The 13048-nt window shown below is 42.7% G+C and overlaps 1 long non-coding RNA gene across 1 annotated transcript in view; it reads right to left on the bottom strand.

Annotated features, from left to right (window-relative positions):
- Window positions 1-745: 745 nt before the first annotated feature.
- LOC132251934 (uncharacterized) overlaps window positions 746-13048 on the bottom strand; it is a 65393-nt gene continuing 53090 nt past the window's right edge. Inside the window, exon 3 of the long non-coding RNA XR_009463679.1 lies at window positions 746-2385. This is a non-coding gene — a long non-coding RNA (uncharacterized LOC132251934). The remainder of the gene's footprint in view (window positions 2386-13048) is intronic.

Below are 13048 nucleotides of genomic sequence, written 5' to 3' on the forward strand. Positions count from 1 at the left end.
AGTTGCAGACCCTGATGAACTATGGTCAGTCCTGTGAGTTGGTGCCATGAGAAAGAGGTCTTCTACCTTGTATAAATAACCAGCAGTGGTAACCCGGTTCTCTCTTGCCACACCTTGATGGAATTTATAACCTTTGGGAGGTTTTTGTCTGAATGATGTTAATTATACTAATCTCCAACTTCTTCCTCCTGGGGCTCCAACCTCCCTTTACACCCCAGCCATTCACCAGCCAGGTGTTAATATATGATGGGCAAATTTTGCATCTTTGGGAATATTCCTGTTTAGCTTTTGTTCTTCAATTCTAGTTTCTATTCTAGGTGTCACTAGTAAGTAAACAACCAGTGTTCTCCCAGTGGAGGATGTGAGCACCCCAAAGCTGTAGAGTGTAATGACAGCTTTAAAGCAACTCACCTCAGGTAAGAATTTACTCGCACTCGACTTGGAATGCAATCGTTCCTTCTGGCTTTTTCTTCCTTTCTTCCTTCTGTCCAAGTTCCCCCAAGTCAGGGCTCGACTCTACCTGATATCCTCCCATTTATGGAAAGCACAACTTGTGTTAATTAACAAAAGAATGGAAGTTCAATTGCAGCTAGGCGATTCCCCGCCTTCGCTACCATCTAATCAGATTGGTCAGCACTGAGACCTTTCTATCTTATCCCCAACTAGGCTTCAGCACTTCACCAGTGCCATCTCATCAAAACACTTTTTAAATACCGGGAAAAAAAAAGGAATAAAGAAAAAAGTACCTTCCAGTCAGTCTTGAGGCTTGCAGCCTCTGCAACTCAGTCCCGGTTCTGTCAGTTCAGCTGGCATATGCTTCCAATGGGATGTACCTCTCTCATTGTTCTGAGCGCCTCTGAGCTCCAAGACTGTAATCTGATCTCTTTTTTCATTCCCAGGGTCTCTAAATGGCATTCAGGAGGAAGCAGGTGAACATGTCAACTCTCTCTCTCTCTTCTCCCCCACCTCCAGCCAGCTCTGGGCCAGAAATAGGCCTCACCACTTGGGGAAGTGCCAATCCAGATGGACCAGCAGCTAATAAAGTGGCATTTCAGCTGTTGCTGTGTCCCCTGAAGCTGCTCTGCCTCCAGCGTCTCAGGTAAGCTTTTTCCTGTTTCTCTCTTTTTTCTGAGGAGGCAAGGGAAACCTCTTCACAATGACCATGACAACACTTAACTTTCTTGCTTCCCTCTTTTATGTTTTTCTTTAACTTGATTCCTTTGATAACTCCTTGCTTTCAGATTGGTCTCTGTCCAGTCAGCATGTTGTCCATACTTTATCCTGTCAGCATATTTCTTTGTTCAGACCCATCATGAGCACACCACTTAAATTTAGCCATTTTCAGGTGTCTTAATTTGGGCACCGTCTATTCTCCCATATCACCTTTCATTAGCATATCCAATCATTTCATCCCTCTGATTCAGCCAGTTAGTGCCAAGCTCAGTTAATAATAGTTTTATTACCAGCTCAAATTATGTTGCATTAGAAAAACTTCTTACAGTGATAGAAAAGGAAAGAAACATGCAAGCAAACTCAAGGTCATAAGCTGCTTGCAAGAGGCAAGGCCAGGTGATATTGCAGACAACAAAAAGTTCAAATAATGAGGCTATACAGAATTTAAGCAATGATTAAATAGTGCTGAATATAAAAAAAAACCGTTTAAACAATACTGTAATTCACCACTATAAACAGGTGCAACTTTAAAGCATAAAATATGACAAGCTACCCTAACAGGCCCTACAGATGCACCAGCTGTGCCAGAGTTTTTTAAAGAGGTTCTGCCAGCAGTGCCTGGATCTCTTCCCCCCCCCAGTTGCTCAACGGCCCTATTGCAGAGCTGCAGAGAACTGGAAGCAAATCTGCTTCCTAATCCCACATGTGTAGATACCTACACAAAAACTCTCCAGTAAATTTAAGTTGGAGTAAATGCATGTGTAGATGTGCCCACTGAGACCAAGAATTTAGCAAAGAGGGAATAAGAACAGTCTTACATGGTTAAGAATACTTAATGATGACAGTCAAAAGTATGCATTTCTACTTTAAGCATATGATTCCACTTCAGACGCTGAATTTTCTGAGGGGAGGAAAAAGGGGAAGCCAGCGTCTGAAGTGGAATCATATGCTTAAAGTAGAAATGCATACTTTTGCTGAATGAGAGAGAGAGAGAGAGAGAGAGAGAGAGAGGCACCTCAGCCCCTTGCAGGACAGAACCTACAGTGAATACTGCTGGTTATGTTTCTTTCTTCTCTTCAAAGCCAGCATTAATTGCTCCTCAAGGTTGGAATGACACATCACATTCTTAGTTCACAGAAGCCCTAGGTATTTTCTACATATGCCTGCCCCTCCGACTGTTTGTGGTTTTCATGAGAATGGAATACATAGATCCTAAAAAGAGAAAATGGGTTGCAGTTACTATGCATTAAACAGAGACTGCATACAAATCACTTTGGCTTTAATTTTTTGTTTTTAAATTAGAAGTATAGTTGCAGATTTTTTCTAAAAATGTAAGCCATTGTCATATGTTTAACATAATGCGTTCAAATAAAACAATAAGATGCCATAATCAACAATAATGCACCCTTCTAGTACCTAGAAAATATTAGCATGAAAGAATGACATGACATGTTGTATTAGAATAATGCTAGACATGCAGAATCCCGATCTGACACTAGGATTTTCAAGATCAATATATGGTTTCTTTAGTGAATAATAAGCTGCTAGTGGAGAAAACCACTCAGCATTGTTTATTAGTAATACCAGATACACTGTACGAAAAAAAAAAGCAATTTCAAAACCAATCTAAGCCAATAAGCAGTGAAATAATAGTTCATCTGCCACTGAGATTAATATCTCATTCAAAGTAACTGAGTTTCCACATAAATGCAAAAGAGAAATAAATATCAATAATGTAAAACACAATATAGCTGACCAGGGCCATCAAAATCTGTTTAATCAGGTTATGTTCTTTACTACATCATTGAGCCAAACATTTACCTTTGGGATGGAGCCATTGTCCTCCAAAAATCTTTCAGCTTCTATTTACATCGTAATACTCACATGCAGTCCAAGATCAGAGAGGTGCATTATCCCATGTGAAAACACGAATGGGAAATTCTGTCCCAGGAGATATTGAGATTTCAGGAACACAGTGCCAGCTCCTTTGACCCTCCTGCCCCTTGGAGTGCAGTACTTCTATTGGGGTTAGGGCCTTCCCTCCCACTTCACTACCCACAGGATACTGAAATAAGAGAACTGCAAGAAGCCTGTAGCTCTTATAGAGGTTCCTGGCTTGAGGAATGAATATGACATGGATAATCTTGAAAGTATAAAGGGAAGTATCTGGTATGGACCAATACGTTTGTAGATAACAGGGTAGAGATTGATGAAGGCCCGTACTTCAGAGAAAGAACTATAGATAGACCAAAAGAATAATTGATGATCAGGATCCTTCAATGAAGGGAATGGGAAATTAAGGCTCTGTACAAGCCTATATGCCTGCTGCCTGTTTGCTTTTGTGGCAACAAGTAATAAAACAAGTTAATGTTAGTGGATCAGTCATGACCAAAGCTATATGTTCATAGATAAGTCTGTCTGGACCTGGGAATAGAGGCTGTAGGACTAGGCCTATTCTCTTTTCACTTCCTGGTAAAACTCAATTGATTTTGTTTGACTAGTCTCTGCTGGTGTATCTGTGCCCTTTGTATATGGCATGTATGAAGCAGGAAAGAGTGAGGCATGTTTTCATAATGGGTCTAGCAAGGGACTGTTCCTAGCAAGCGACAAGTCTCTAGTTAGGAGACTGAAGCCCATTATGCAGGTAGCTATCATGAGCTCCCCATAATTACATCACAATGATCACAGATGTTCTGGCTTCAAAAGCATAGGAGCCTCCTAAATTAAATAAAAGAAAGCTCTTTCTAACTATTAGCTATGTAAGTTCTATTTTATACAGCTGAGCAGTTCTGATTCATCCATTTTATTATTATATTAAGTAATCCCAACATACAGCAAAAGCTGCTCATCAAGGATCCCTAAGTCTTGCATCAACAGACTAATCCTAAAGCCTTTTCAGAAACTTTGCCTGAATAAGCATCCAAAAGCTTCACTATACAACAATATGGCTCTTAAATTGCACTTCCAGCAGTTTCACATCTTCTTCTGTTATCTGCCAACTCAAGATCCAATTTTAAGCAGTTTATGAAATCCCTGAATAGCATAATAAAAAGTACAGGATCTCTTTCCTGAAAGAACCATGCTTAACTTTCTCCTCTCATGATATTTTAAATAGGTGTGAGTCCCCCAGTGGAAAGAAAGATGAATGCAGTAAAGCTTTGAAGCCAAGTTAAGTTGGTTTGTCCAGGTTGTAAAAGCATATCAGTAACAAAATCCAAACAGTGTAACTTTCTGGCAATAGCTAACTAGACAGGTTTCAAACTAGCTCTTTTCCCCATTCAGTCTATCATATTAAGGTGAAGATTTATTCTCCTTTTGACTTCAGTTTTGCCCTTTCTACAGTAAAGATCCAAACCTTGGCCACTTTAAAAGTTGAGTCCTTAACAAGGTCACCTTATTCTATTTTTTTCAGGTGCAACCAAATTAAGTTGCAGGCTCTGAATTTACACCATTTTAGATCCACCCACTGATTCTGAAATATTTGAATCTTGTGTTCCTTTTCCTAGCAATTGGAAGTACACTACATAACTTCTCCCCACAATGATTTCAACAGTCTGGGGAATGGAAAGCAGTGTGGATTCCCAATGCTACAAGCTCGTGCTTGTAGGGAGGCAGTTAGATGGGCCAAAGCTACCATGGAGCTGAGGATGGCATCCCAAGTAAAGGACAACAAGAAATTGTTTTTTAGATATATAGGGAGTAAAAGGAAGGCCCAAGGAGGAATAGGACCCCTGCTAAATGGGCAGAAGCAATTGGTGATGGACAGGGGGGACAAGGCTGAACTCCTTAACGAGTTCTTTGCCTCAGTGTTCCTAAGCGAGGGGCAAGACAAGTCTCTCACTGGGGTTGTAGAGAGGCAGCAGCAAGGAGCCAGACTTCCATGTGTAGACCCTGAAATGGTGCAGAGTCACTTGGAAGAACTGGATGCCTTTAAGTCGGCAGGCCCGGATGAGCTCCATCTGAGGGTGCTGAAGGCACTGGCCGACATCATTGCAGAGCCACTGGCGGGAATATTCGAACACTTGTGGCGCACGGGCCAAGTCCCGGAGGACTGGAAAAGGGCCAGTGTGGTCCCCATTTTCAAGAAGGGGAGGAAGGAGGAGCCGGGCAACTATAGGCCAGTCAGTCTCACCTCCATCCTTGGCAAAGTCTTTGAAAAAATTATCAAGGCTTACATATGTGAGAGCCCGGCAGGACAAATTATGCCAAGGGGAAACCAGCACGGGTTCGTGGCAGGCAGATCGTGCCTGACCAATCTAGTCTCTTTTTATGACCAGGTTACGAAACGCCTGGACACAGGAGGAGGGGTGGATGTCGTATACTTAGACTTCAGGAAGGCCTTCGATACGGTATGCCACCCCATACTGGTGAACAAGTTAAGAGGCTGTGACTTGGATGACTACACAGTCCGGTGGGTGGCGAATTGGCTGGAGGATCGCACCCAGAGAGTCGTGATGGATGGCTCGGCTTCGACCTGGAAGGGTGTGGGCAGTGGGGTCCCGCAGGGCTCGGTCCTTGGACCGATACTCTTTAATGTCTTCATCAGCGACTTGGACGAGGGAGTGAAATGTACTCTGCCCAAGTTTGCAGATGACACAAAGCTATGGGGAGATGTGGACACGCCGGAGGGCAGGGAACAGCTGCAAGCAGACCTGGATAGGTTGGACAAGTGGGCAGAAAACAACAGAATGCAGTTCAACAAGGAGAAATGCAAAGTGCTGCACCTGGGGAGGAAAAATGTCCAGCACACCTACAGCCTAGGGAATGACCTGCTGGGCGGCACGGAAGTGGAAAGGGATCTTGGAGTCCTAGTGGACTCCAAGATGAACATGAGTCGGCAGTGTGACGAAGCCATCAGAAAAGCCAATGGCACTTTATCGTGCATCAGCAGATGCATGACGAATAGGTCCAAGGAGGTGATACTTCCCCTCTATCGGGCGCTGGTCAGACCGCAGTTGGACTACTGCATGCAATTCTGGGCGTCGCAATTCAAGAGGGATGCGGATAACTTGGAGAGGGTCCAGAGAAGGGCCACTCGTATGGTTAAGGGCCTGCAGACCAAGCCCTACGAGGAGAGACTAGAGAAACTGGACCTTTTCAGCCTTCGCAAGAGAAGGTTGAAAGGCGACCTTGTGGCTGCCTATAAGTTCATCACAGGGGCACAGAAGAGAATTGGTGAGTATTTATTCACCAACGTGCCCCCGTGGGTTACAAGAAATAATGGCCACAAGCTAGCAGAGAGCAGATTTAGATTGGACATTAGGAGGAACTTCTTCACAGTTCGAGTGGCCAAGGTCTGGATCGGGCTCCCAAGGGAGGTGGTGCTCTCCCCTACCCTGGGGGTCTTCAAGAGGAGGTTAGATAACCATCTAGCTGGGGTCATCTAGACCCAGCACCCTTTCCTGCCTATGCAGGGGGTCAGACTCGATGACCTATTGAGGTCCCTTCCTACCCTAACATCTATGAATCTATCTATGACTATTTTAAAATATCTTGCTCCCCAATCTTAACCCTTCTGGATGGCCTCTTTCAGTATCACACTTCTTTCCATGGAATCAATCACTATGTCAGTACTGCCACAGAGGAGAATTTTTACCAGAGAGCAGGGGTTCCCCAAACTGTGGTACTCTGCAAATCCTCCCACTCCCAGAATGACTCAAAAGTACCTAGAGGACTTAACACAACAGAACTACAAGAATCATTCCCAGTGTTACTACTGCTAGATGAAGCTGGGGTGACAGATGCTGAAGACAGAAAATTCTGGGAAACCTGTTGTCTAAAGAACTCTGGAATACAAAGCAGAGAGAGCGAGAGAGGGTACACACACACACACACACGCGGAAGGGACAGGGGCACAGGAAGAGCCATTCAACCTACTTACATCCCTGTGTTGATGTACGAATACTGTGGCTGGCCTCACTGTTATTATAGTCCGGTGTGCTGTAGTTTAATTTCTGGATATACCTACATACTACAAAGCAGTGCTGTGCACAAAAACCCAAGTTAGCTCTGAGTCGGCTTGCTTAGGTACTGGTAACATTATTATGGCACTCCACAGTGGTGTAACAGCCAGGGTTTTCTCCCTGGATAGTAGCTGCGGTAGGGACCCTGGCAGCTGCAGCAGCTGGGCCGGCAGTGGTGGTGGCTGCCATTAATGTGCCACCTCTAAGTAGACACCTGGTCACCCACTGTTCGTTGCACTACTGGCACTCCATCCAGGCTAAACAGCCCTACTCAGAAGCATAGCATACTAGCCTGGGCAGAGCACTTCCAGGCAGCTGATCTAGAGGCTAACTAACTTGCTTTTTTCTGCATGACATTGGATTATTCTTTGCAAATGAAATGCAAGTTCTAGGTTTACCTTATCCACACAAACGTATCGTTGCAATGTATTAGTCAATTCCATCTCTGGCCTTCATACTGTATGGACAAAGACTACATAAAATCAATAAGTGCTGAAATGTATCCACTTTAAATCATTTTAGATTTTTTGATCATTTGGGAGAGCTCTGCTTTCCTTTTGCAAAACTTTATTTTTAAGTGGATAGAGACTAGCTGAAGTATAATGGGAAAGTAAAAGCTCCAGTGTTAAAAAAAAAAAATCCTTAAGAACATTCAACAGCACAGCAAAGAAGAGTCAAGCTAGTAGTGTCCCCCAGTGTCCAAAAAAGCAAAAGCAATGTGAAAGACACTAAACCATAGCATCAGACATTTTAAACTGTGGATGTACCCTCCTAATTTTATCATGAAGGAAAATGCTCACCTCAGAGAAGAGGAAAAAATATACCAATTAATGGAGGAAATGAACTACAAGTGCTCTGGTGCCTTTCGCAATGACAGGCTAACCAAAGAGCTAACCAAAGAGAAATTGTAGTTTGCCCTCTCCATTCACCTGTGTGCACCCTTAGAGAAGAAAAATGCAGTGATAAATTGGCTTGTAGAGACTTTTGTACTTGCTCTGATGTCAGATAGGAAAAGGGCCCAGAAGAAAGATACTGTACTGTTATAATCCTCTGCTAGAGGACAATGATTCTTGTATGTCTGTTAATACAAGAATGCCAAAGGGCACTAATCAAGAACCAGAATTTTATTTCACTCACTACAGTGCAAATAGACAGTAAGAAAATGTTCTCTGCCATGATATGCTTATTACAAACCATAGCAGATGGATCAAATGAGAAAAGGGAGAAGGGAGAACAAGAAACCAAAATAAGCCCATTTTGCAGTTTGCATTAGCTCGCCACATGCCTGGTGCCAATAAACCAATGCTGGTAACTTAATTTTCTTGATGCTAGAGCTGTGTGGACCCTTGCAGCACTCTTCCCATACACAATGCTGTTTGTGAATCACATTTTGTTCTACAACAGGGTGGTGATAAAGCCTGCCCTTCAGTTTCAATTTAGATTTGATGAACTCAAACTTCCAGGGAAACATTTGCAACTTTATAAAGTTGCTATCCTAAATTTGCTTATTGCACAGCTGGCAGTGGTAGATGCTGTACTGTTTTCCTCGCTGCCCCACAGAGGATGCTTTCATTCTTATGGCTCACAGTCCTTTGCAAACATAGATTTTAGTTACCCAGCATGTTTGCATAGTGACCATTAATGCATGCATTTCCTGAATAGAGAAACTGAAGAACAAGGGGGTGAAATGAAAGGTCACACAGCAGAGACAGGACAAATATCCAGGAGTACTGAGTTGTATTTTCCCCATTTTAAATACTAGCTAACACTTCCTGCCTAGGAGAAAGGGCAATTGATTGGGAATAAGATTTTTCTTGGGTGAATTTTCTCCTTCTATTGACTCTTTGAAATTAGGTGGCAAACCTTCTGGTTTGTTTCTTTCTTGAAATGTTCATTATTATTACTATTAACAATAATAGTGATTAAAATAAATCACTTGAAATAACAAGAGTAATAACAACATTAATAATAGTGCTGATACTGACAATGCTGGTAGTTGTTGTTTTGCAAAAACACTTTTAGAATGAGTTCCCAAACATACGACTGTCTCCTCTCCTTACAGCTTTTCACCCTTCTTATGTAAATGAGCTCAGGAATACTTGTTCTGTATTAATTAAGTAGCAATATGAACATCAAAAAAGATAGCCTTCTGAGAAAGTGTGAGGGATAGTACTCCAGTACTGGCAACTGCTTGCAAATACATATACACAGTTAATACTTTTTACCAGCTTTCTGGGGTTTTTCCAGAAACTCAGGTTTATTCTCTCATTCTGAAATTGTGCATTTTGAAGCCATTATTTCATCTACTTGGGCCTGATCCAGGGAAGTCCTTAGCTCTTTCTGGAAAATGCTGGGCACCCTTTTCTCCCAGTGGTATCCACTTTTGCACAGCATCTTGTAAGATAAGGTCCTGAGAAAAGATTTTCAATTTAGCTTAGATTGAAGCCTCAGTGCTAAAATGGAGATGCAATTATATTAATGGAAAAGCAGTGCTTGTCTTTGTCAGGTAACTCTCTTTAGGAGTTTGTATGTGCTTGGAATGGGTTCTGACTTCTATCAGATCCTTCTAGGCAGCTATTTTTGTATTTTATTCTTTCAAGTCCTTCTATAATGACTATCAGAGTTATATCTACACACCCACAGTTACCATGGGGGAAAGAGAGTAAGTTAGTTAAATCTATTTTTAACACCAAAGGAAAGTTATTTATAAATAGATACATCTTTATAGGCGGAATATATTCCTTATGCTCAAGTGAATAGCCTTGTTTATAAAAAGCATTTTTAAACAGGTAATTTTAGTCACTGAATCACGGAAAACAACATGACACTTGCATGACTTTTCTTGAGTGCAGCTATTTTGATCACCTTGAGCTTGAACACAACAGAATCAAAACAGTCACTATGGAGCTGTTTGGCCATTTATCACTTGTTGTGAGCAAAACAGGTTTCAGTATACAGACATGACTTTCAATGCCTAGTCCTGAAGGAGTCAGGCAGCCTTGTCAGCAGTTAAAGTCTTTGGTAGTAATACAAAAGGAGGCCCAAAGTCTTCTTGGTTTATTTTTAATTAATATGTTCAAATTCTGGGTTTATCTTAGAGGTTGAATGGACTTGTAATACCCAATTAAATTAGTCATTTATACCCAACTTATCAGTGTGATATCAAGTTAAATATGATAAGTTCCATAGAGTTGTTATGATGAACTACTTTTGAACATTTTACTTTGGTAATTGCACCACTATAAAACTAGAACAGCAAAGTGCTGAATCAGGCCTCCCATTTTCTTGAGAGACTTCAGTGCTAACAATATGTCGAAACAGGTGTATGGCTTTGAAAAAGAAACAGATTAATTATATCATAAGTCTGTCATGATACAGACACCCCTGGAATGGCCATGATGTTTCTAGGGCACCATGACCATGCTGGCTCCTCCCTATGGGCACCTACTAATCTTGCCTGCCACATCTTGTAGTTATTAACGATGGATTGGGAGGCTGCCCTCAAGTTGCTACTCGCTCGGTCACAGTCCTGATAGTCCCCTAAACCCTGTAAGTTGCTGGACCCCTTTATTGGGGCCCACACTCGGGAGGGGTCTTATGATACCCACCCCTGTGACAGCTGAAATTATGTTTGTGTGATAAAGGTGCTTGCAGAAGGCCCTATAAAGATTAGAAGAAATGTTTTTCTATATTTGTTTAGATATTAAGCTATATGTTGTTGCTAAAAGCCTAATTAAAGATTAAGATGCAGTGAGGCCTTGTATAAAGTAAGGCCTAGTAAATTTAGCAAAGCCTTGAAGTAGTAAGGCCCTGTGGCGTAGTTAAAATTACCTTATCAAAGAAATGCAAGGCTTGTACTGCTAATTGGTCAGTCTAAGGACAGTTGAAGTAAAAGGAATCTGAGTGGTTGTACGTTATCAGTATCATTCAGAAGCTATAAAAGAGCTGAAATATTTGGAAACCATTCAGAAGGAAGATACAGCTCTGTGAAAAGGATTAGTTAGCTGTTGCCTGGATCAGTGGGCCCGTGGACCTCGAGGAGCCAAAGGACTGTATTCCAGGGTCCTTCCCGGTACCCCTTCGGACAGTGTTGTTCAGGAACATGTGACTTCGCTGAACTTTGTGGAAAGAGAAGCTTGCTGTGTATCAGGCATCAGAGGGGACCGCCGATAAGTTGCCTATGTGGATTGCTTTTGTCTCCCATTGCTTGTCTTGTTACTATGCGTAGTTGTGTTTTTGTTAAGTCAATAAATCTTTCTTACCTTTCTACCCCTGACCATACTCTCAATCCCGAACTCTCCACAGGTGGCTGGGACACACCCCCAGCCTTATGGGCTAGATGTGCAACTCTTAAACTGTCCTTTTATCCTGCCCCATGCCTCACAGATGTTATACTGATGTTGTCTCCTTGAGTTGAGGCCTCAGCTTAGTCTGGCCTCAGTAACTACACCCACACTGGTACTGGGGTCTGCCCCCCGCCCCATCACTGCACCCACACTGGTGCTGGGGTCTGCCCCCCCCCCCCCAGTCACTGTGCCCACACTGGCCCTGGGGTCTGCCCCCCCCACCACTGCACCCACACTGGCGCTGGGGTCTGCCCCACCCCCCAGTCACTGTGCCCACACTGTAGTGGGCCCCCAATGAGGCCTCCTCCTTCCCCAACAGCCTCAGCCCAATCCACTGGTTTACAAACAGAAATCAACGTATGAGCCCCTGGGCTATAACATAATGCAATCAGTTCAGGGTGTGCTCTGTCCCTTTAAAAACATTAGATCCCCCCCCTAGCACTAAATGCTTTGCAGGCCAGAGCCCTTAATAAGCTCCTGGAGCCTCTTAATCCTACCAGAAGTAGAACAGGCAGTCAAGCATTTCTACTTAGCTCCCTCTAAGAGAGCTCCTTCCCCCTTGGCTGCTGACAGAGAACTGCCCTCTAGTCCCAGCCGTGGGGTTTATATGTGCCCAAGGCCCTGCCTCTTCCAGTCAGCTGACCACCTGCCATGGTAACCTGCAGCTGTGGGGTTCCTGCCCGACTGCTAGTCGCCTCAGCTGAGCTGTGACTTGAGGTTGGTGACATTTCAGAAAAATCCTTCAGATTTACTCAAAAATATGGAAAAATCATCAAAACTAAATATTTTATTTGGAACAAATTCCATGTTTGCCCAAAATTAACATCTTTATTTTTTTTAGGGGTGGACAAAATAAATTAGCTTAGTTCAACACAATGTTTAACTTCAGTCCCCCCACCAAATAGGAAAATCCATAATTCCCACACCTCTAATACAGATGCATGAGGTGAAAGGCTGAGTCTTCATTTTAAGTTTAATCTTTCCTCATAGAAAACCTAAAGAGGTTCACCAGACAAAAGCTTTATAATTTAATTGAGGCAACAGGCTGCCTATAGTAAATCAAATGACTATACAGGACAATTCTGAAGGAAGGTCTGGCAAGTTCCAATTGAATTAAATATTGTTAGACTGAACAATAATGTTCCTTTCCCACTGATGCCAGGGAGACTCTTCTAAACATTTGCCATGTATAGAACAAACTGAATTTACCAGCTTCCTGATGACATTTATTAGTTTCATACTAAAAAAAAAAAAAGAAAAGAAAAGAAATTACTCCTTTCCCTAGAATACAAATGAAACTGATGCAGAGAAAATGGGATACGTTAAATGTCTTCCAGGAAGGAAATGGGAGAGGGTACAGGGTTTTTTTGATGGGATATTTTTTAATAGGGCTGTGCAAGGCTTCGGACAGAGCTTTGGATCCGGGAAGCTTTGGATGCTTCGGGGTCTGAAGTAGCACATCTGGGTTGAAGCACTGGCCTTGTTCTTGTTCAGCTTCCTGAAGAGGTTCAGAGCTTCCGAAGAGCTTCGGAGCCGCCTCGGAGATTCGGCCATAGGGTATAAAGG

Source organism: Alligator mississippiensis, chromosome 7 (assembly GCF_030867095.1).
Source record: "Alligator mississippiensis isolate rAllMis1 chromosome 7, rAllMis1, whole genome shotgun sequence".
NCBI lineage: Eukaryota > Metazoa > Chordata > Crocodylia > Alligatoridae > Alligator > Alligator mississippiensis.